The following is a 22,630-nucleotide window of genomic DNA, read 5'->3' on the forward strand; positions in this document are numbered from 1 at the left end:
AAACACTAGAAAGCCTGGTCTGTGAGAACTGGTCGCATCCCCAAGGCTGCTTCTATTGTTCCAATTTAAAAAAAAACAAGGTTTCACAAATTGTTTTTGTTCATCGAGACAGACCTTCACGTCTGCCTTACAACCTCCCTTCAAAAAATAACAGGGCAGAATAACCTCTTAGAGTGACAGAATCGTCACATTTTTCATGCTGGATTTTTTCTCTTTGCCGTTTTGAAGAACCCAGAACCTGAGTCACAGGTAAGTGTGCTGCACCTTGAGCAATGGCTTTTACCTTGATGGATACAGCTGAGGAAGTGAGAGGTTTAAGAAATAAATAGTAAAATAAATGAAAACGAAAATGTGGTAAGGGATTCCGTATTTGACACCAAGATGTTTTCACATGTTACCAAAGTAGGCAGTAAATGTATCAAATCCTAATCAAAGGAGCTTTTTGTGGTTTGGATAAGATGATTAACAACTGAAGCTGGAAGTTCACCACTTTTAGTAGCATTTTTAAAAAAAACACTTATTCTTAATAATTTAATTAATATTCCCAGCTGGGGATGAGGAATCATTATTGAAAATAAAACAAGTCTTCACGACAATATCCGTTATCAATGGCATGAAGCTGAAATAGGCATACATTCATTTTATGATTGTAAACAGGGACTTAGTACATGTTTAATGGTTCTTTTTCCTTCCTGACTTGTCCTGAATGCAGCCAGCATCGGCTAACTATGGTCTAACCAATCCCTACCCAGTTGAGCACTACTGGGTCTGAATTCTAATTCTCACTGGCGACAAGCCATTCCATTACTGTTGCTGGGACAAAATCCTGGATATTCCTTCTGAACAGCATTTAACACCTGTGACAATGCTGTCACTTTTAAAAGGTTTTTTTGACCTTAAATTTTGTAAGACAGGTCATAAAGGCAGAGGTGCTGAGGAGTCTAGGGAGTTTAATGGGTTAACAATGGAAGGGGAGTGGTCAGTTCTTCCAGTTCAGGTATTTTCCAGTTGCTTTTTGCAGTAGCAGTCACAAGAGTTTGGAGTCCAGAAGTGTTGCAAACTTCAGTAAAGGATTCGTCTGAATTTCTTTGAAATCTCTCTTTGGATGTTCCTGCCTGTCTGTAAGAATCTGTGTTTGAATTTGCCTTTTTGCCAAGTGACGTGTTTAAGGGATGTTAGTGTACGGGACCAGTTAATTAGTAATGGTTACGTATCAGGTTGGTTAAGTTTTCCAGTGATTAAGTTTTTCTGAATCTAGCTTTCTTTGATTTGGGGATGCCAGTCTTGGACTGGGGTTGTACAAAGTTAAAAATCACACAACACCAAATTATAGTCTAACAGGTTTAATTGGAACCACACTAGCTTTCGGAGCTATGATGTTTAGATTGATTCTAATCTAAAATGTGAGATAACAGAGTTATCTGCAGAGTTACATTATACTTTGCTCAAAATCTGCATGAATTCATGTAAAACTCTGTTATCTCACTTTTTAGATTAGAATCAATCTAAACATCATGGCACAGACAGAGAACACAGGGGGCTAACACCTTCAACATTTTGTCTAGCTAACACCAATTGTTACAGTTAACCTGAGAATGCAACTTTTACATTTAGTTTTGTGATTCACACATGAAGGAAGTGAAACTATCATGGTATTCGAACAGATGAAAGACTCAACAAAAAAATCAAGGTGTTTTTCAATGTATAATTTCAGTTACATCACACTATAAATGTTTGCTATAAATTCTGTGTCTTACAATTGTGTCCTCCACTATCACCTGATGAAGGAGTGGCACTCCGAAAGCTTGTGTGCTTCCAATTAAACCTGTTGGACTATAACCTGGTGTTGTGTGATTTTTAACTTTTCAGCTTTCTTTTGTTCCTATTTCAACCATAGTGTTTAAATAAATTCTGTTTTGCTTAATGTTTAGTGGTCTGAACCAGTTGCATCATACCTGGAACACCCACTTCACATCTACCTTTAAAATAAGAAAAAGGTTAATGTCTTGGCTACCTTCTTAAACTATTTTGAGGGAGTCTGGCCTTATCCCTGACACACCACATGAACCCAGTGATTCAAGAAAGCAGGTCAGCACCTTATCCTCGATTGCATTTGAGGATGTGCTTTTCCAACGCCACACTTTTTGATTCTGATGTGCCATTAATGTTGACCTTGCACATGCTGCTTTAACTCGCAAAAGAATAAAAATCAATGTGTGTTGAATGAATCCTGCTTTACTGCGTACTCAATACTTGGTCAAATACACAGGACAGCAAGGAGTTTGAGTTATTTAGAGGTTATTTATGACACAACTGCGGGGCAGAATTCTTGTGTATATTGGAGACAGAGATAGATTCTTATCAGTCCAAGAATCAAAGATTGTGGGAAAAGGGCAGGAAATTGGATGTGAGGAATGTTGGATCAGCCATGATCCTATTGAACGATTGAACAAGCTCAAAAAGAGCTGATTCCTGATGAAGGGCTTTTGCCTTAAATGTCGATTTTCCTGCTTCACGGATGTTGCCTGACCTGCTGTGCTTTTCTAGCATCACACTAATCTTGACTCTGATCTCCAGCATTTGCAGTCCTCACTTTCACCACAAAAGGCTGAACAGTCTATTCCTGTTCCTGTTTCTGATGGTCTTACAATGATAGACAATTTTTGACAGTGAGTTGTGAAGAGGATATAAGAAGCCCATAATGGAGTATGGATAGATTACGTAAGTGGGAAAGGCTCTGTCAAATGGAGTGCTATGTGGGAAACTGTGAAATTGTCACATATATTTTATAGTGCAAAATACAGTAAAATACAGTGAAAAGCTTCATTGTCACAATGACCTGACACCATTTTGAATAGTTTAGGAATAATTTGGAAAAGGACATCACTTAAAGAAATTCCCTAATCCTTCCACCACCACTTTTCTGCCACCAGCGCTGTATCCAACCAATGTCAAAGTCTGGTCTCCCCAGGCACCACCTTTCAGGGGTGGGTCTACCTCGCCAGTGTTCCACCGATATAGCAGCCGATGTGGGCTCATGGGCCGCCTCACCGCTATCTGCTAGAGTCCACTCCAGACCCAGGCAGAGCCACTTTCCTACCACCTTCCACTTTCCTTGTCGATACCATCTCTGCCGATATTGCCACCATCGAGTTCTCCCTAGAATCAAAAACTAAAAGGAAAAAGATGAGAAAAGGAGAAAAGGAAAGAAGAATAGACAGAGTGGACAAGCCTCCCTGCTCAGGAACCCAGGTGCTGCCAACTCCGCCGCTGCCATCTTGAATGGATCTTCGATCTTTGGCAGAAAGAATAGGGAAGAAGTATATTATGAAAATGGTGAGATGTTGCAGAGTCTGAGATAGAGAGAGATCTGGACATCCAAGTTCATGAATCATGGAATGTTAGTATGCAAGTATAATAAGTAATTAAGAAAGCTAATAGAGTGTACAGTATTGTGGACTGTACTGGTCACCCTACTTGGGGCAAAGGTGTTAATGCATTGGCAATGATCCAGAGAAGGTTTACTAGACTAATACCCAGAATGAGTGAATTGCTTTAGGAGGACAGGCTGAACAGGTTAGGCCTGTATCCTATTCGGTTTAGAAGAGTCAGAGGTCATTCAATTGAGGAAATTATGATCCTGCAGAGACATGACCTGAAAGGATCTTTCCCTCTTGTAAAAGAATTTACAACCAGGGGTCAAAGTTTAAAAATAAGGGATTGCGCTATTAAGACAGAGATGAGGAGAAAACATTCTCACAGAGGATTGTGAATCTTCGAAATTCCCTTCCTCAAAAGCCAGTGGATGCAGGATCTTTAAATGTTTTTAAGACAGAGGTAGGGAGATTCTTGATGGCCAGCCTAAGAATAACGGGTAAGCCATCAGGACTAAGCTGAGGAAGAATGTCTTCACACAGAATTCTCTCCCACAGGAAGCTGTTGGGGCCAGTTCATTAGATATATTCAAGAGGGAGCTGGGCATGTCCCTTGTTGCTAAAGGGATTAAGGAGTCTGGAGAGAAAGTGGGAGTGGGATACTGAGACTGCATGATCAGCCATGATCATATTGAATGGTGGTGCAGGCTCAAAGAACTGTGTGGCCTAGTTTTGTTCTTTGTTTTCTTTATGTTCTTACAAGTAGGGGTGTATAAGAACAAGAACCTGACACTCACTCCCTTGACATTCTGACAAACGAAGTTGTTGGATAATTGTTCAAGCATTGCCACACCACATTGCATTGCAGCACACTCATACACCTCAGGGTATTGCCATATGGGTCTTCCTTGACATAATGCAACTGACAATGAACACCTTAGGCTGTCTATGATTGTTACTGCAGGAAGCTCACACCTGTTTTTATTCTTTCATGTGATGTGAATATTACTGGAAAGACCACATTTATTACCCACCTTTTGCTGTCTGAGAGAAGGTGGTGGTGAGCCCCTTACATGAGCTGCGATAGTCCATCTGATGTCAGTATGTCCTCAGTGCTGTTGGGAAGGGAGTTCCAGTATTTGATCCAGCAAGAGTGGATAGTTTGTAGTTTGGAGTTGGATGTTGCAGGTGGTGGGTATTCCCATGCATTTAGCACCTTTAACCTTCTTGGGGACAGTGCAATTCACTGCCACAGAAGGCTGTGAAGGCCAGGTCATTGTGAGTATTTAAGACAGAGATAGATAAGTTCTTGATTGTCAAGGGGTTCAAGGGTTATGGGGAGAAGGTGAGAGAATGATGATGAGAAATGTATTAGCCATGATTGAATGGTGGAGTAGACTCGATGGGCTGAATGGCCGAACCTCTGCTCCTATGTCTTATGGTCTTATGGTCTCAGGTGCTGTTGAAAGCACCTTGGAGAATTGCTGCAGTGCGTCTTGTAGAATCCACACCCTATTGCCATGAAGCATCAATGAAGGATGGAGTGAATATTAGTGGTGAATGGATGCTAATTGTGTCAGTTGCTTTGACTTGTTTTCTGATAAGTTTTGTGAGTCCTTTGGAACTGCTCCCACCTAGGGAAATGGAAAATATTCTTCTGCAATTATCACTTGTGCTTCATTCAGTGCAGTATTTCCAACTTCTGACCTGCACTTGTAGCTGTATTGTTTTTTGATCAAAGGTCAATTTCTGATGTGATTTTGGATGTCTGTACTGTTTTTAATTTAATATCATTTACTTTAGGATTTTTGAGTTTGACTTGATTTGATTTATTGCCACGTGTACCTAAGTACAGTGAAAAGCTTTGTTTGTGAGCAGTACAGGCAGATCATAGTGGACAAGGATACACAGATCATAGGGTGCTTAGATAGAGGGAGGTGTACAGGTTACACTGCATAGGAGGTGCACAAAGCAAGAGCAACATTTACAAGATCAACATTACTTGAATTTAGAGAGTCCATTCAGCAGTCTAATAACAGCCGGGAAGAAGCTGTTCCTGAAGCTGGTGGTGCATGTGTTCAAGCTTCTGTTCCTTATAGCCTGATGGAAGAGGCTACAGGAGACTATAGGAGCACTACTGGGTTGGGAGGGGTCTTTGATGATGTTGGCAGCCTTTCCATGGCAATGAGCCTTGTAAATAGAGTCCATGGATGGGAGGTTGGCATGGTGGTCTGAGCTATGCACTCAACCTTCTGTAGTTTCTTATGGTCCTGGGCAGCGCAGTTGCCGTACTAGACTGTTATGTACCCAGACAGTATGCTTTCTATGGTGCACCTGTAAAAGTTGGTGAGGGTCCCTACGGACATACCAAATTTCCTGAGCTACATGAGGAAGAAGAGGTGTTATTGTGCATTCTTGACTGTCGCATCTGTGTGGGAGGTCCAGGATAAGGGGTTGTTGGTTATCATCACTCCGAGAAATTTGATGCTCTCCCCTCTCTCAACATCCGCTCGGTTGATGCAGATGGGGACGTGTTCCCCTCCTTTCTTCCTGAAGTCAACGATCAATTCTTTAGTTTTGCCGACAGCGAGAGAGAGGTTGTTCTCACTGTACCACGACACTAAGCCTTCCTGTATTCTGACTCATTGTTGTTAGAAATCCGTCCTACCACTGTGGTGTCATCTGCAAACTGGTAGATGGCATTCATTCAGAATTTGGCAACACAGTTGTGGGTGTACAGGGAGTATAGTATGGGGCTGAGAACACATCCTTAGGGAGGAGCTCCAGTATTGAGTGTTATTGTTGTCTGTCTTCACTGATTGCTGTCTGTGGGTCAGAAAGCGGAGGATGCAGTTGCAGAGGGCAGATCCGAGACCTAGGTCTCAGAGTTTTGAGATCAGTCGAGAGGCTGAGCTGTAGTTGATGAGCAGGAGTCTAACATAGGTGTCCTTGTTATCCAGATATTCCAGGGATGAGTGCAGGTGAGGGAAATGGCATCCGCTGTGGACCTGTTACGTCAGTAGGCAAATTATAGGAGATTGAGGCAGGATGGTAGACTGGAGTTGATGTGGGTCATGATCAGTCTTAAAGCAATTCATGATTGTGGAGTACAGAGCCACTGGGCAGTTGTCATTAAAGTACATTCCATGTGCTTTCTTTGGTACGGGGATGGCAGTGGTCTTCTTGAGGCAGGTAGGACTTTGGCTTGGAGGAGGGAGATGTTGCAGAATATGTCAGGGAATACCTCTACCAGCTGGTCCACATTGGGATCTAAGTGCGTAGCCTGGGACTCCATCCAGGACTGTCGCTTTCCTTGGTTTGACTCTCAGGAAGTGCGATCTGATGTCTGCAAGTGCGTCCGAGCTGTCAGGGCAGCACCACTGGAATTCTGCTCAAACCAAGCAAAAAAACATTCAGCATGTCAAGGAGAGATGTGTCTCTGCCTGCTATCTTGCTCTGCTTCATTTTGGATCCTGTTATGGTGTGTTGGCCTTGCCACAGGTGATGCGTGTCTATATAGTTAGTTTGGGCCTCAAACTTGGTCTGATACTGCCTCTTGGCATCTCTGGTGGCTTTGTGAGCTCGTGATATATGGATTTTCTGTGAGCCTGAAAGAGTTTAATAATTAACTTCTAACAATTTCTTGTAGCCATGGTGATTTCTTTTAAAACAGTTTGAGAGAGATAACCTCCAAGAACTAATGGATTTTTGTTTACATTGGGAGAATTTGCAAAGAAGTATTTAGTGTCGTACATCAATTTTCAGATGGAAGAATTTGGACTTTTTTTAAGCTTGGTAGGAAACCTCACGATTTTAATTTTACTTTGTTCCATCAGAGTTGTTTAGTAAAGTGACAATACAGACAGCATCACTAATCGCGATTCCTCAGATATTATAGAGTCCCATCTGAATGCAACAAGACCTGAGCATTTACCACGATAAATGTGGCATTCATCATGCTATAAATAAAGGTACTTATCTGAATGCCCAAGGATGTGGAAAGCTCTTTGCAATTGCATGTTGTTTCTTTTAAGAGGGCTTTATAACATTTGATGGCTTTTGAAATCAAGATATAACAACAAGATGATTTGTTATCAAAACAGAAACTGAGTTAGAATGCATTTTTCAGCTTTTCAAATGCTGGGCAAGCTTCAGAAGTGTGTCTTAGTGAGGTTGTTTGTTTAAAAACTATTGCACCAGTTGACATCCCGAACGAGTCGATCTGTTTTGAGGTACTGATGATGATAGAGAATGGTGAAGTGAGTCTGTGCACTCATCTAGTGCCAGTTGACATAGCTCCAAAACATGATTACTACTCAAACTGGATGAAAGTGAAACCTAACTGTTAGAAAGATGGTAGGCTATAACAGATTGAATTTGCTGTTTGTGTGAAAGATACAGAGGACTGTGGTAGCCTTTTGAAATACATTCAGACCCTGACAAATTCAGTGAAGGCGAAACAAAAATGTTAAAAATCTATGAAAGGAATCATAGTTTTGATGTCAATATCAAAGTCCATTGGAGAAGCAAACAACCAAGATTATAAACAGAAGGCATAGTTGAACACAATGAAAACAGTCAGATGAAATGAAGCTTAAAGACTTTTTTTTAAAATTCCAGTCAGCAGTTTTGGGTGAATGAAGGTGAAATCAGTGGAAACTAATGGAATGATGACCATGATTCCTGCCATTGATCAACAAAAAATAATCCAAGTTTCATTGGACCTGCCTGCATCAACTTAGTTTGAAGCTTTTGGCATGAAATGTCCTTCTCTGTGAGCTACTAAAGAAAGAACAAGAGTTCATCAGTGACCATGAGAAGTATCTGGATAAGGTCAAGGAGACATCTCTGAAGCAGCCTCACCAATATGCTTTGACATTGGTAAGGATACAGATCAATAGTGTGACACATCTGAAGGAGGACTAAAAGAAATCTTTTTGCCTGTGGCTTATGCCTCATGATCTTAGCTACAATTGGGATGAATTAAGCTCCACTATTTTCATTCTGAAGATGTTATAATGATATATTTTTGTGGGGTGGTTGGTGAGAATAGAAGCTACTCACCAACCGCCTGCTTAAGAATGTTTTGAGTGGTCTGGCATAGCCCATAACACCAGGGTTGGAGGGTGTGAACTATAGGGAGAGGCTGATTAACTGGGGCTGTTTTCTCTGGAGACTCAGGGGTGACCTTATAGAGGTTTATAAAATCATGAGGAGCATGGATAGGGTAAATAGTCATGGTCTTTTCCCCGAGGTAGGGGAGTCCAAAACTAGAGGGCACAGGTTTAAGGGGAGAGGGAAAAGACATAACCTAAGGGGCAACTTTTTCATGCAGACGGTGGTGCATATATAGAATGAGCTGCCAGAGGAAATGGTGGAGGCCAGTACAATTACACCATTTAAAAGACATCTGGATAGGTACATGAATAGGAAGGGTTTAGAGGCATATGGGCCAAATGCTGGCAAATGGGACTGGATGAATCTCGGATATCTGGTCAGCATGGACGAGTTGGACTGAAGGGTCTGATTCCATGTTGTACAGCTCTATGACTCCATGATAAGGAAATGAAATCAGATGTGGACAATAACACAATGCAGACAATTTCCACATTGGATTCCTGATTGATGCCCTATCTGCCATTCTTTTCTGATGAGTCAAGTCGAACTGAATATGATGGGTCATTAATGCAATTCTTTCTGATTTTTCTTTACTTCCCTCTTCAGTTTCCAATTTAAATTTGTTGATGTCGACACAAAAGACAAATACCCGTACAGGTTCTTGCTAATCCAATGAGCAGCTCACATCTACTTGTCATGGATCAGGAAGATTGTCAATGAGGAAGTGCATTTGATTAAAACACACACCTGAAACTGACAATATTGGAGGATCAATTGGTTATGATGTTTATCCACATCTGGGGCTGAAATAACAAATGTTTTATTTCCACTTTAGGTTCAGAATGGAAATTGTTGAAAGATGGCAATGAGTTAATAGCAGCTAACTGTCAAAGTTTAACATTTCGGATTCAGATGTACCTTAACTTTTGGGATACAAGCAGCAAGCTGGATAGTGGGCTTTCAATTCTTACATAAAGATGTTCGAGTTAAAGGATGAAGAAAATGGTCTATGTCAGAAAACAAGATCTCTTCAGATATAAAATAAAGTATTTCTGTCAAAGACATTAACTCGGAATGATCTTAGGACTTGTTTTCTTCATCTGAAGTAACCATGTTGTGGGGGGAAGTTTTCCATTGCCTCTTGTGGATAGAGCACTGACCTAGTTTCAAGCTTTCAAGGAGGAAATAGAGTTGGGCCAAGAGTATTTGCTGCACTTGGTGTTTGTAAGCAGAGTTTCAGTAAGCACACTCCTTCCTAGTACCTGTAAATGTTGGTGTTGTTAGACAGGAAGGAAAGAAGAAAGAGGATTGTGCATCTTTCAGAACCTCAAGGCAAGTCAAGTGCATACTTTAGAAGTGCAGTAATGTTGTCACGTCTGCGTGGGTTTCCTCCGGGTGCTTCGGTTTCCTCCCACAGTCCAAAGGTGTGCAGGTCAGGTGAATTGGCCATGCTAAATCGCCCGTAGTGTTAGGTGAAAAGGTAAATGTAGGGGAATGGGTCTGGGTGGATTGCTTTTTGGCAGGTCAGTGTGGACTTGTTGGGCTGAAGGGCCTGTTTCCACACTGTATCTAATCTAATCTAATCTAATCTAAAATTGTACACAGGAAGCTCCGCCAGATAGCAACATGATAATGAGCAGAGTATCTGTTGATGTGATCTCAGGTGAAAACTAAATATCAGAGACCAGAAAGTACTCCACATATCTTCCACTAAATTGCTTTGTGGAATAATTTATATTCTTCTGAAAGGGCCATTGGACCATGACTGACAGTGGAATGGGCCAGTTGTACTACACTGCAGTGTCAGCTCTAAAGGCTCAAATCTCAGTAACAGGACATGTCCCGACAACCTGATAACTGAGTGGTGACTGAGTTACGAGTTAGTCGCTGATATGCAATATTTTGCAACAAGGTTAGAAGTCACATAACATCAGGTTATAGTCCAACAGGTTTATTTGAAATCACAAGCTTTTGGAGCGCTGTTCCTTCCCACATTGATGTAGTACAGGACATGAGTGAGGTCTCTTCTGGAGTGCTGTGTCCCATTCTGGTTTCCCTGTTATAGGAAGGATATTATTAAGCAGGACAGAGTTCAGAAAAGATTCACCAGGATGTTGCCGGGTATGGAAGGTTTGAGTTATACAGAAAGACTGGATAAACTGGGATTTTTTTTCGCTGGAGCGTAGGAAGTTGAAAGGCAACCTTATAGAAGTTTATAAAATAATGAATAGAGTTAATGGTAGCTGTCTTTTCCCTAGGATGGGGGATTTCAATATGAAGGGGCACATTTTTAGCAGAAGAGGAGAAAGATTTAAAATAGCCATGAGGGGCAAATGTTTTACACAGAGGATGGCTCAAATGTGGAATGAACTTCCTGAGGAAGTGATGGATGAGGGTAGAGTTATAATGTTTAAAAGATATGTGGATAAGTCCATGTCTAGGAAAGGTTTGGAGGGATATGGGCCAAGAGAAGGCAGGTGAGAGTAGTTCAGTTTGGAATTATGTTCAGCATGGGCTGATTGGACTGAAGGGTCAGTTTCCATGCAATATGATTCTATGACTCTGTGATTCTATAAGAGCAGACTAATTGCTGAGGTGAAAATGTATTTATCCCCGAGGAGATGTTTCAATGAAAGAAAATGATCAGAAATTGCAGTTTTCAGTCTTGACAGATGTGTCTTTCTCTGGATTAGTGGTGCTGGAAGAGCACAGCAGTTCAGGCAGCATCCAACGAGCAGCGAAATCAACGTTTCGGGCAAAAGCCCTTCATCAGGAATAAAGGCAGTGAGCCTGAAGCATGGAGAGATAAGCTAGAGGAGGGTGGGGGTGGGGAGAGAGTAGCACAGAGTACAATGGGTGAGTGGGGGAGGAGATGAAGGTGATAGGTCAAGGAGGAGAGGGTGGAGTGAATAGGTGGAAAAGAAGATAGGCAGGTCGGACAAGTCAAGGAGTTAGTAACTGAGCTGCAAGTTTGAAACTAGGATGAGGTGGGGGAAGGGGAAATGAGGAAGCTGTTGAAGTCCACATTGATGCCCTGGGGTTGAAGTGTTCCGAGGCGGAAGATGAGGCGTTCTTCCTCCAGTCGTCTGGTGGTGAGGGAGCGGCGGTGAAGGAGGCCCAGGACCTCCATGTCCTCGGCAGAGTGGGAGGGGGAGTTGAAATGTTGGGCCACGGGGCGGTTTGGTTGATTGGTGCGGGTGTCTCGGAGATGTTCCCTAAAGCGCTCTGCTAGGAGGCGCCCAGTCTCCCCAATGTAGAGGAGACCACATCGGGAGCAACGGATACAATAAATGATATTGGTGGATGTGCAGGTGAAACTTTGATGGATGTGGAAGGCTCCTTTAGGGCCTTGGATAGAGGTGAGGGAGGAGGTGTGGGCACAGGTTTTACAGTTCCTGCGGTGGCAGGGGAAAGTGCCAGAATGGGAGGGTGGGTCGTAGGGGGGTGTGGACCTGACCAGGTAGTCACGGAGGGAACGGTCTTTGCGGAAGGCGGAAAGGGGTGGGGAGGGAAATATATCCCTGGTGGTGGGGTCTTTTTGGAGGTGGCAGAAATGCCGACGGATGATTTGGTTGATGCGAAGGTTGGTAGGGTGGAAGGTGAGCACCAGGGGCGTTCTGTCCTTGTTACGGTTGGAGGGGTGGGGTCTGAGGGCGGAGGTGCGGGATGTGGACGAGATGCGTTGGAGGGCATCTTTAACCACGTGGGAAGGGAAATTGCGGTCTCTAAAGAAGGAGGCCATCTGGTGTGTCCTATGGTGGAACTGGTCCTCCTGGGAACAGATACGGCGGAGGCGGAGAAATTGGGAATACGGGATGGCATTTTTGCAAGAGATTGGGTGGGAAGAGGTGTAATCCAGGTAGCTATGGGAGTCAGTGGGTTTGTAAAAAATGTCAGTGTCAAGTCGGTCGTCACTAATGGAGATGGAGAGGTCCAGGAAGGGGAGCGAGGTGTCAGAGATAGTCCAGGTAAATTTAAGGTCAGGGTGGAATGTGTTGGTGAAGTTGATGAATTGCTCAACCTCCTCACGGGAGCACGAGGTGGCGCCAATGCAGTCATCAATGTAGCGGAGGAAGAGGTGAGGAGGGTGCCGGTGTAATTACGGAAGATGTGTCTTTCTGCAGAGTGCCAAAGTGTGTTAAGATGGAATGCTTGCTAGCTGTGAGGACATGATCGTGTCTTGCAGAGGAGTTACCCTAACTGAGGAATTGTTTGGTGTATTAGATGTATGGCAAATAATTGAAGGAGACTTCTTTAGCTGGGCCTCTGGATGGTTTTACTTTAAAAAAAAGTCTCTTCTTGTGAATTGACAATCTTGGTATAATCAGGGTTTACTTTGAGGCCACTCCCAGTCTTTCTCAGCATACGCAATCGTGAGAAGAGACCTTGGAAAAATATATGGGGAAACTTGCCAATCCCATGAATTCACAGGGCATTTCAACAAGTCAAACAAGTTGTCACTCCACCGAAATAATCATAACCCTGACCCTAATCCTACTGCAGGTGAAGAACTTGTTACTTGCACAGTGACAAGTGACGTGTGTAAACTCAGTGAGTGACTCCACATGAAAAGTTCACAGGCTAGAGAATTGATGATATGATGCTGTTGCCTTTCTCAAGTTATTTGAGGCTCAATCTCTCACTCACATCTCAGGATTGACAGATGTACACTGTGATCAGTGGAATACTGGCAAGTTGGGTTCTTTGTCATTGGCAGAGTTACAATTGTATTTGTTAGGCTGTTTGGAGAGATATGTGATATTCAGCTGGGACATGAGGAAGCCAAAATACCTGCTTCTATTGCATCACTTTTACTACAATCATTTTCTGAGTTTAGCTGGGATAAGTGGAAAAAAATACAGTTATAGAAGTCTGTCCTTCTTTGGAAATGGAAGATCTACCTGCCTCAATAGTTCCACTTTGTCCAATAAGAGCTTCTGAGGCACCTGTGAAGCAAATAACATTCTAAGGTTTCTACCTTAGGGTGTGGAAGAGGCAACCAGATCTTGAAAATAGCTCTTAAGATGTTTCTTTAATTCTCAAAGAGCAATAAAGGCATTGAGAACAAAATTTCACCTCTATTTGTATTTTGAAATGATCAATATGCAATGTGACACATTTGGCTTGGCACAAATAAAGGTGGTTATAATCGTTAGGTAAGTCATCCTAACCCTTGAGGCTCAACTGCAGGTGTTCCTCAGGGTAGTATCTGTGCAAGTTCATCAATGACTTTCCCTCCATTATAAGATCAGCAGTGGGGATGTTCATTGATGATTGCACAACGTTCAGCACCATTTTGTGACTCCTCAGATACAGAAGCTGTGTGTGCTGCCATGTGGCAAGACCTGGGCATTGGAATGATAAGTGCCAAGTAGCGTTTTCACACCACACAAGTATTAAGCAAGAACTATCTCCAACAAGAGAGAAGCTAACCATCATTTCTTGACATTCAATGACATCATCATCACTGATCTACCACTATCAACAGCCTGAGGGTGACTATTAACCAGAAATTGAACTGAACCGGCCATATAAGTGTTGTTGCTGCACCAGCAGATCTAAAGCTGCAAATTCTGTTAAAGCAACTCAGCTCCAGGCTCCATAAAGTCAGTCCACCATTTCTGAGGCACAAGAGCAGCAGAGTGGCTCAGTGATGAGCACTGCTGCCTCACAGTGCCAGGGACCTAGATCTGATTTCAGTCTCAGGAGACTGTCTGTGTGAAGCTGGCATGTTCTCCCTGTTTCTGAGGGGGTTCCTCCAAGTGCTCCTGTTTCCTCCTGTGTGCAGGTCAGGCGGATGAGCCATGTGAAATGGAGTGGGTTATGGGGATAGGCTGGGTGGGAATATCTTTGGAGGGTTAGTGCATATTTGATGGCACTCTTTCTGTACTGTTGAGATTCTATTCAAAGTCAAGAATGTGATAGAATACTCCCCACTTGCCTGAATGAGTGCTGGCCCAACAATAATTAAGAAGCTTGAAACATTCCAAGACAAATCAGTCCACTTGATTGGCACCACATCTACCAATCTTCAACATCTACTCCGTTCACCAGTAAGGTACAGTAACTGCAGTAAATATCATCTACAGGATTGCTGCAACACAACAAGGTTCCTCTGGCAACATCGTCCCAACCAGTGAATACTACCACTTAGAAGACCAAAGGAAGCAGATACATGCAAACACTACCATCTACCCCTCAAGCCACTCACTATTCTGACTTGCAACTGTATCACAGTTCTATCAGTGTCACTACATTGAAATCCTGGAACTCCTTTTGCAACAGCCAGATGAGTGCCATTTCACGAACAAATAAAATAAAACATTGTGCATATAAATGCTCCATGGAAGAAGTAAATGAAAAGAAAGTAAAGCATAATGATAGCTAATTATACAGGGATGTAGTCCAATATATGTAGCCAACAGGGCAACAATGAATGATGGCAAAAAACTGCAGTTTCTGAAAACCTGAAACAAACACAGCAACTCAACAGCAAAAGCAGGAGTTGCTGGAAAAGCTCAGCAGGTTTGAGGCACCTATGTAGAGAAATCAGTTAACATTTCAGTTCTGGTGACCCTTCCTGTTCTGAGGTAGGGTCACTGGACCTGAAACATTAACTCTGACTTTTCTGCACAGAAGCTGCCAGACCTGCTGAGCCTTCCCAGCAACTTTTGTTGTTGTTCCTGATTTATCGCATCCACAGTTCTTTCCGTTTCTACAGAAACTCAGCAGGTCTGGCAGCAGTTCTGAAGAAGAATTATTGCAGAGTCAAAATGTTAGCTCTGTTTCCCTCCCCATGCATGCTGTCAGACCTGCTGAGTTTTCCAGCATGTGTTAATTATTGGATAATTATTGTGTAAGTGAGAACCTTAGGTGAAGTCTAATAACTTTAGATTGTTGAGACTAATTATAGCATGTCTTCCAACCTCCAGAAAAATGTCCACTGTAGCTCAGATAAGGGATTGAAACAACTGCTCAGTCTGCATCTAATTTGTGTTACTGAACTACTGATTGATAAACTTTTGGTGCAACTCAATATCCTGTTACATAAAAAAGATCTGCTTTGTAACATTCCAAGCAACAAATTGATGAACAGATGCTGAAAGTCTTTCATTCAATGATTGAATAATGAATACAGCTTGTACTATGCAGCACAATATTTGATTTTGTCTTGTGAAAGAAAGAATCTAATTGAATTATTAGCATTTCAGTAACAATCTTTTAAGCAGTTAACCCTATTTATACATTTCAAATTAAAAACACTTTTTGAAGAGGTTATTAAAGGAATCAGTTAACTATTTTGTACATAAAAGCATCTTAAAATTCACCTACAATGTTCTAAGTTCACATTTAAATTTTGATAATTTCAAAACCAATTACGCTAATCTAACTTTAAATTGGAAAGGGAGGCCACTTTCATTATGTAACTACAGGGTAAACTAACGAACCTTGAGTTTTGGTAATTATCACTATAGATTGTGACAAAAATCTTTTGCATCCTCATATGGTTAGTGATAAACTCAGAGCAGTGCATCCAGCTAAGAATGAGACAGGGAGAGACATATGTCATTCAATTTAAAGGAGACAAATTGATAAGCCATGCATGTTTCAGTGCTGTGTTAGAAAGATGGGAAGACTTCTACACACTTGCATCTTTCAACATCTCACAATGTCCCAAAGCACATCACAACCAATGAAGCACTTTGTAAAGTGTAGCTACGATTGCAATGTAGAAAGCACAGCTGTCAAATTGCAGGTTGCAAAATCTGTTTTGGTGAGTTTGATTGAGGAGTAAGTATTGGTCAGGATGCCAGGGAGTACTTTGTTTCCTTTCCCTCAATATTGCCCCATGAGAACCTTTCATAAGGAAGAAAGAAAAATGCACTTTTTAACCTCTTGTTGTGAATTGTAAGCTCTGGCTTGCAGTGTTGACTACGGTCAGAGAAAAAGAATGTGGATTGGAGAGTTGTCCATCTCTCCCCCTCCTCCTTTCGGCACACATACCCCCACCCCCATCCCCCTCCACTATCCCCCAGCCTCATCCCTCATCAGATGGATTGACAAATACAAGTCCTTTCTATGACATCGCTTGGTTTGAAATTAGAGTTGTTCTAATGCTCAGCTTGTCAAATTGCAACTCATAATAAGAGAGACTTGCCAAATCTGTAACCTGTACAAATGTGTTCCAGGGAACAGCTTTGAGTGAAGGCATTTATAATGGTCATTAATTATGGAGCTCTCAGCCTTTCTGTAGGCTGTCAATAATCATGGAACAGAGCAGGGGCAGCATGAGTAAGGTGTTCAGGAGCGGGGTTCACTGGTAACGATATCATGCCTTTAGCATTAAACAGAACTGTCACTGCAAATGATGTTGCCACACATTCATTTGAACAGCAGTGACTTTGCTTCAAAATTCATTGCTTGCAATTCTCCTAGATGTCTGTGCTCCTCCAATTCTGGCCTTTAGCAAATCTACAATTTTAAGAGCTCTGCTAGAGATTATGGTGGCTTCAGCTACATTGGCACCAAGTTCTGGAATTAACTTCTTAAATCTCACTTTCCTCTTTTAAAACGTTTCTTTAAAGCTTGTGATGTCAGTATGATGATTTAGTGGTTAGCACTGCTACCTCACAGCTCCAGTGACCTGGATTTGAGTCCAGCCTCAGGCTATGGTATGGAGTTTGCACATTCTCCCCGTGTCTCCGTGAATTTCCTCCGGGTGCTTCGGTTTCCTCCCATAGTCCAAAGATGTGCAGGTCAGGTGGATTGGCCATGCTGAATTGTACCATAGTGTCCAGGGACGTGTAGACAGGGTGGATTACCCATGGGAAATGGAAGATTGCAGGGATAGGGCAGGGGGGTAGTCTGGGTGGGATGCTCTTCAGAGGATTAGTGTAAACCTGATGGGCTGAATGGCCGCTTCCACACTGCAGGGATTCTATGAAGTTATGATGTCAGTAAGAAACCTCTGCAATGGATCGCTGCCATCAACACATTCCATGCATCATGACATCAGCACCTGCATGTGCACAGTGCCGCTGCAGGATAAGACATTGGAGAAGAGACGGGGGTCTCGGGTTCAGAGGTCAGGGACAGTGCAGGTGAATTGGAGTTTCCTGTCCCCAGCAGAGAAGCTCTCTGCCTACAAGCCATCAAGGGAGTACACAGGAAATGCATGGTGTAGGCTGCAAACCCTGGGAAGTACCTGTAACCAGAAAACACAGAGGGCTGGTGAGGCTGAGTCAGTAAGTGTATTCAAAGTTGAGATAGACAGATTTTGAATCAGTGAGGGAATTGAGGGTTATGGGGATGAAGGCAGGAAAGTGGAGTTGAGGATTATCAAATTAGCCATGATGTAATTGTGATGTAGAGGTGCCAGTGTTGGACTGAGGTAGACAAATTTAAAAATAACAGAACACCAGGTTATAGACCAACAGTAGTATTTGGAAATACAAGCTTTCAGAGCACTGCTCCTTTTTCAGGTAGCTAGTGGAGCAAGATCATAGGACACAGAATTTATGGTAAAAGATCAAAGTGTCATACAATTGATGTGATATATTGAACAAACCTAGATTGCTGTTAAGTCTTTAATCACTTAGAATGGGGTTGCAGGTTTTAATTCATGAATATGTAAATCCCAGAACTTCTTTCAAGTCACATTCCTGAGATAACTTAAAGTTTTATTAAAAAAAGTGACATCTCAGCTCAGACAATGTCTTAAAGGTGTGAGGTTAGAGTCTGTCTGTATCCCAGTCTTGAGTCAGACTGGTTCTATTTTCAAAGTAGGAATGATGTAATTGAACAGCAGAACAGATTCAATGGGGTGAATCGCCTAATTCTTCTCCTGTGTCTTATGGACTGATGGTCGAAAACACAGATGAGCAGTTAATATTATATCACTTTGCAATGATATAATACCTCTCTAACTGTATTCTGGTATGTTGTCCAATTGACTGTCCAACTGACTGTTAGCTTGCCAAACAGAAAATGACCCATTTCTTCCAACTTTGCAATGGTATATGGTCGCAATAAATGCAGGCTTGCTCTAAAGTACTTTGAGCCATTCTGTTATCATGGATGGCACTATGGAAATGCAAGTCTCTTGGTTAAAGTTTGTGGAGACAGCCTGAGATTATGATAAGGGGAGTTCTTTGCACAAGCAATTTCCTTTGATGCTGCTCCTGCTCTGACATAGCAACACTGACATAAAAGAGATGGAAATCCTGTTCATGCATGTACTAGAATTTCCCACCAAAGTTGACTTGTGCCGGTTTGCCAGCCCTCACCCACTTTTTCTGCAGTTACTGACAAACCTCCATCAGTTTTCAGCATCCCTGTTTCATTATACAGTAATGTGCCTGAACTTATATCGATCTCAGACCTGCAACACCAGGGGGATGTCAAGATGTGCTGCATTTCGATAAAGAGTTGTGGAACTCACTCCCCTTAAAATCTGATGAGGTTTGGCTGGGTTGTGGTTGTAGATCAGTTGAAATTTCAACCCTGAGGTTGTTAGAATTTGTCTGGCCAAAAACATTAAGGATTATGGAATCAAGATGGGTAAATGGAATTCAGTTACATATCAGCTATCAGCTTATGGGATGGCAGTCGAGAGTGTGGTGCTGGAAAAGCACCCTACTTCCGACTCTAATCTCCAGCATCTGCAGTCCTCACTTTTGCCTCATGGAATAGCAGTTAGAGTTGAGGAGCTGAATCATCTGCTCCCTTTCATACATCCCTGTTCGGTTTTCATTTAAGGAAGACAAGGTGTGGAATTTTCTCTGAACAATGTGTGCATTCGAGAGTAAGTTGAAAAGATTGGTTGAGACTAGCTGTGATGAGATTTTCAATATTGAACATTCTAGGACTGGGTCCATGCATTTAAGGTGAGAGGGAGAAAATTGAAAGGAGATGTGAGGGACAAGCTTTTTACACAGAGGGTGGTAGGCGTCTGGACCTCGCTGCCAGGGGTGGTATTTGAGGCAGATACAATAGGGGCATTTCAGCGACTTTTCAATAAGCACATGAATATGCAAGGAATGGAGGGATATTGACTAAGGCAAGCAGAAGGGATTAGTTTACTTTCAGCATCATGTTCGGCACAATATTGTGGGCCAAAGGGCCTGTTTCTGTGCTAAGCCCATTCCTTCCAATCTCTAACCAAGTGTCAAACAGCAAGACAAGAATCTTGCCGGGGGTTAGAGAGGGGCCTATTTGTAACCACCTGCAAATATTAACATCTAATTTTTATATTCCCCACAAAGGTTCATTGGAAGCAACACCCGTAGATCGACCTGTAACAGGGTTTATCATCTCTGTTAGTCTGGTGCAATGGAAATACAGAAAAATGGAGGAGCAACAGACATCCCAATAAACCCAGGACCAGTGTCAACTTCCAGTGGATGACCAGCAGTTTCCACATGATGCAAAGGCAATAGAGGAGACTCAGACTCTAACATCCTTGATGTCATTGCATCAAGGTGAAGGAGGCACAGTGTTGGCACAGACTGCAGCTGACCTGGAGCACTGTGGTAATAAGATGCTAATGGCTACAGTGGGACCTGTGACCTGAAGGAGTGACTTGCCATCCCATCCTGGTGACCATCAAGATGATAGCTGCATATATTCATATGTAATGATCTATTTGGGGGCTCACAGCTCTTGACACACAAACATATTGAGGCTGTTATTGATGTATGTTGTATCAGATCACACTGCTTCATCTTGTTTCCCCATGGCAAGGTCAGTGCTGCAGACCAGGCGTGAGGCTTTGCCAGTACAGCTGGCCTCCCCCAAGCCTATCACCAGGGCAGGCCATGAAAGGCTGTACACTCATCGAAACAAGAGAGTCATATCATAACCCCGCAGAGTTCATCAGACGCAAAGGATCCCATTCCATCAATGTAAACGCCATCTCTGAGCATCTGTACTATGCCTTATAAGTCTATACCAAGAATTCTGGAGCTCTCATAGTGCCTAAAACCTGTGATACCCCTCTAACTGCATTCAGGTATGTTGTCCAACTGACTGTTAGCTTGCCAAACAGAAAATGAGCCATTTATCCCAACTTTCCATTGGTGAGCCACTCTGTAATGTAGTGTGTTATATCTAATCCTGTCTTATCTTACTTGTGTATTAAGCATTCTGTGCAGCACTTTATCAAATGGCTTCTGGAAATACAGATATTGTACAGCTATATAATCCCCATTATCCACTTTGCTTGTTACATTCTCAAAGGTGTCTAGCAAATTACCCTTCATAAAACTGCACTGACTTTGATAGATTATGTTTTGCCTTTCCGAACATCCCATTACCACTTACTTAAGAATGGATTCCAGAGAACAGAAAGACACAACTCTTTTTGCTGATAGGGATCTGTTCACTTCTGTAGAGCTTGTTCCCAGCCCAAAACTCTTCAGTAAACTAAGAAACAATCACGCCAGTGTTCACAAATACATATGGTAACTGGTCACTAATCCATAACTCAATGAACTTCTTGTTGCCAAGCAGAGCTTCATCTGAATGCACAACTTCTAGACACCAGTTCACCTGCATCTTACTCTTCAATGACTGCTTGTACACCATGTCAGCTCTGATGAAGAGTCATCTAGACTCAAAATGTTAGCTTGCTTTCTCTCCATGACCTACTGTGATTCCCAGCATTTTTAGTTTTCCCTTCATTTAAGTCTTCATCTCATCTCCAACATTCACATGGTCACACTGAACCTGTGGAAGTAATTGTGGCCCAATCCCGGGAGAATAGTCATAAAGAACGCAGACCCTGACCTGTCTGAGTGGCTGACTGTTCATGTTCATGCTGCTGCACAGAGATCAGGCACTGCCCTTGACTGGCTGTCGCGGGCTCCCCTGAACGACGACAGACCCCAAGGACTTATAGAGTCATAGAGATATACAGCATGGAAACAGACCATTCGGTCCAACCCGTCCATGCCGACCAGATATGCCAACACAATCTAGTCCCACCTGCCAGCACCCAGCCCATATCCCACCAAACCCTTCCTATTTATATACCCATCCAAATGCCTCTTAAATATTGCAATTGTACCAGCCTCCACCACATCCTCTGGCAGCTCATTCCATACACGTACCACCCTCTGCGTGAAAAAGTTACCCCTTAGGTCTCTTTTATATTTTTCCCCTCTCACCCTAAACCTATGCCCTCTAATTCTGGACTCCCCGATCCCATGGAAAAGACTTTGCCTATTTATCCTATCCATGCCCCTCATAATTTTGTAAACCTCTATAAGGTCACCCCTCAGCTTTCGATGCTCTAGGGAAATCAGCCCCAGCCTATTCAGCCTCTCCCTGTAGCTCAGATCCTCCAACCCTGGCAACATCCTTCACTGAGTCCTGTGAAACATGACCACTTGGTTGAACCACGTGCAGTTTATTTGCTGCGTAGGTTGCTAGCACATGCTGTAGGTGTGACATTAAAGTAATGCAATGCCCTGCAATAACATTTCTGTCCTTTTGACTCATCACAGCTTGCAACCATGACAACCTGCCTGGCACTAAAGGGCAAGTTAGAATTACTATGAGCCTGTCAGCTCTGAATGAGGTGGGAAAGTGCAACCAGGTACAACAAGTCAGAAATGCTGTGCGCTTCTAAACAGCCACAGACTGTGTAACGCTAAAGAAAGTGAGCAAAGATGGATCTCACTCTGATGTATGAGGTGAGTGACTAACTCTGTCAAAGTGCAAATGGCCTAGTAACAGTATTTTACTGAACAACATTGGTGTGCTCCAAAGTGCAGCCTTGAAGTGGAGAACTAGGTTCGAAGGGGTTGGAGATGTGCTATGGTGATGTGACAAGGCTCTTGCATGTCCAAAGGCAACTTTAATGGATAATATGCTCTGTGCTTTACAGATTCCAACCTCCATAAAATCATGTGACAGAGAAACAGAAATATGTCAGTAACTCAAGGTCACAATTTCAAGATGGTCAGCAAGACAGCTAGGAGTAAGGTGAGAGAGTTGTTAGGATTTGGAATCTGCTGACTGGGAGAGTGGTGGAGGCAGATTCCAATGGAGCTTTCGAAAGAGAGCTCAAGATATATTTGAAAATGATTAACTTAGAGGGCTTTGGAACGAGGACATGCTACAACCCAAAGGACTAG

General features: G+C 42.6%; 1 long non-coding RNA gene across 1 annotated transcript; it reads left to right on the forward strand.

The window, feature by feature from the left end:
- The first annotated feature begins 1,023 nt into the window (after window positions 1-1,023).
- On the forward strand, window positions 1,024-22,180 carry LOC140495674 (uncharacterized). Its single transcript, XR_011964071.1, has 3 exons — window positions 1,024-1,121; window positions 19,757-20,502; window positions 21,998-22,180. It is a non-coding gene; the product is annotated as an uncharacterized lncRNA (long non-coding RNA).
- Window positions 22,181-22,630: the final 450 nt, after the last annotated feature.

This window comes from Chiloscyllium punctatum, chromosome 25 (assembly GCF_047496795.1).
Source record: "Chiloscyllium punctatum isolate Juve2018m chromosome 25, sChiPun1.3, whole genome shotgun sequence".
Taxonomy (NCBI): domain Eukaryota; kingdom Metazoa; phylum Chordata; class Chondrichthyes; order Orectolobiformes; family Hemiscylliidae; genus Chiloscyllium; species Chiloscyllium punctatum.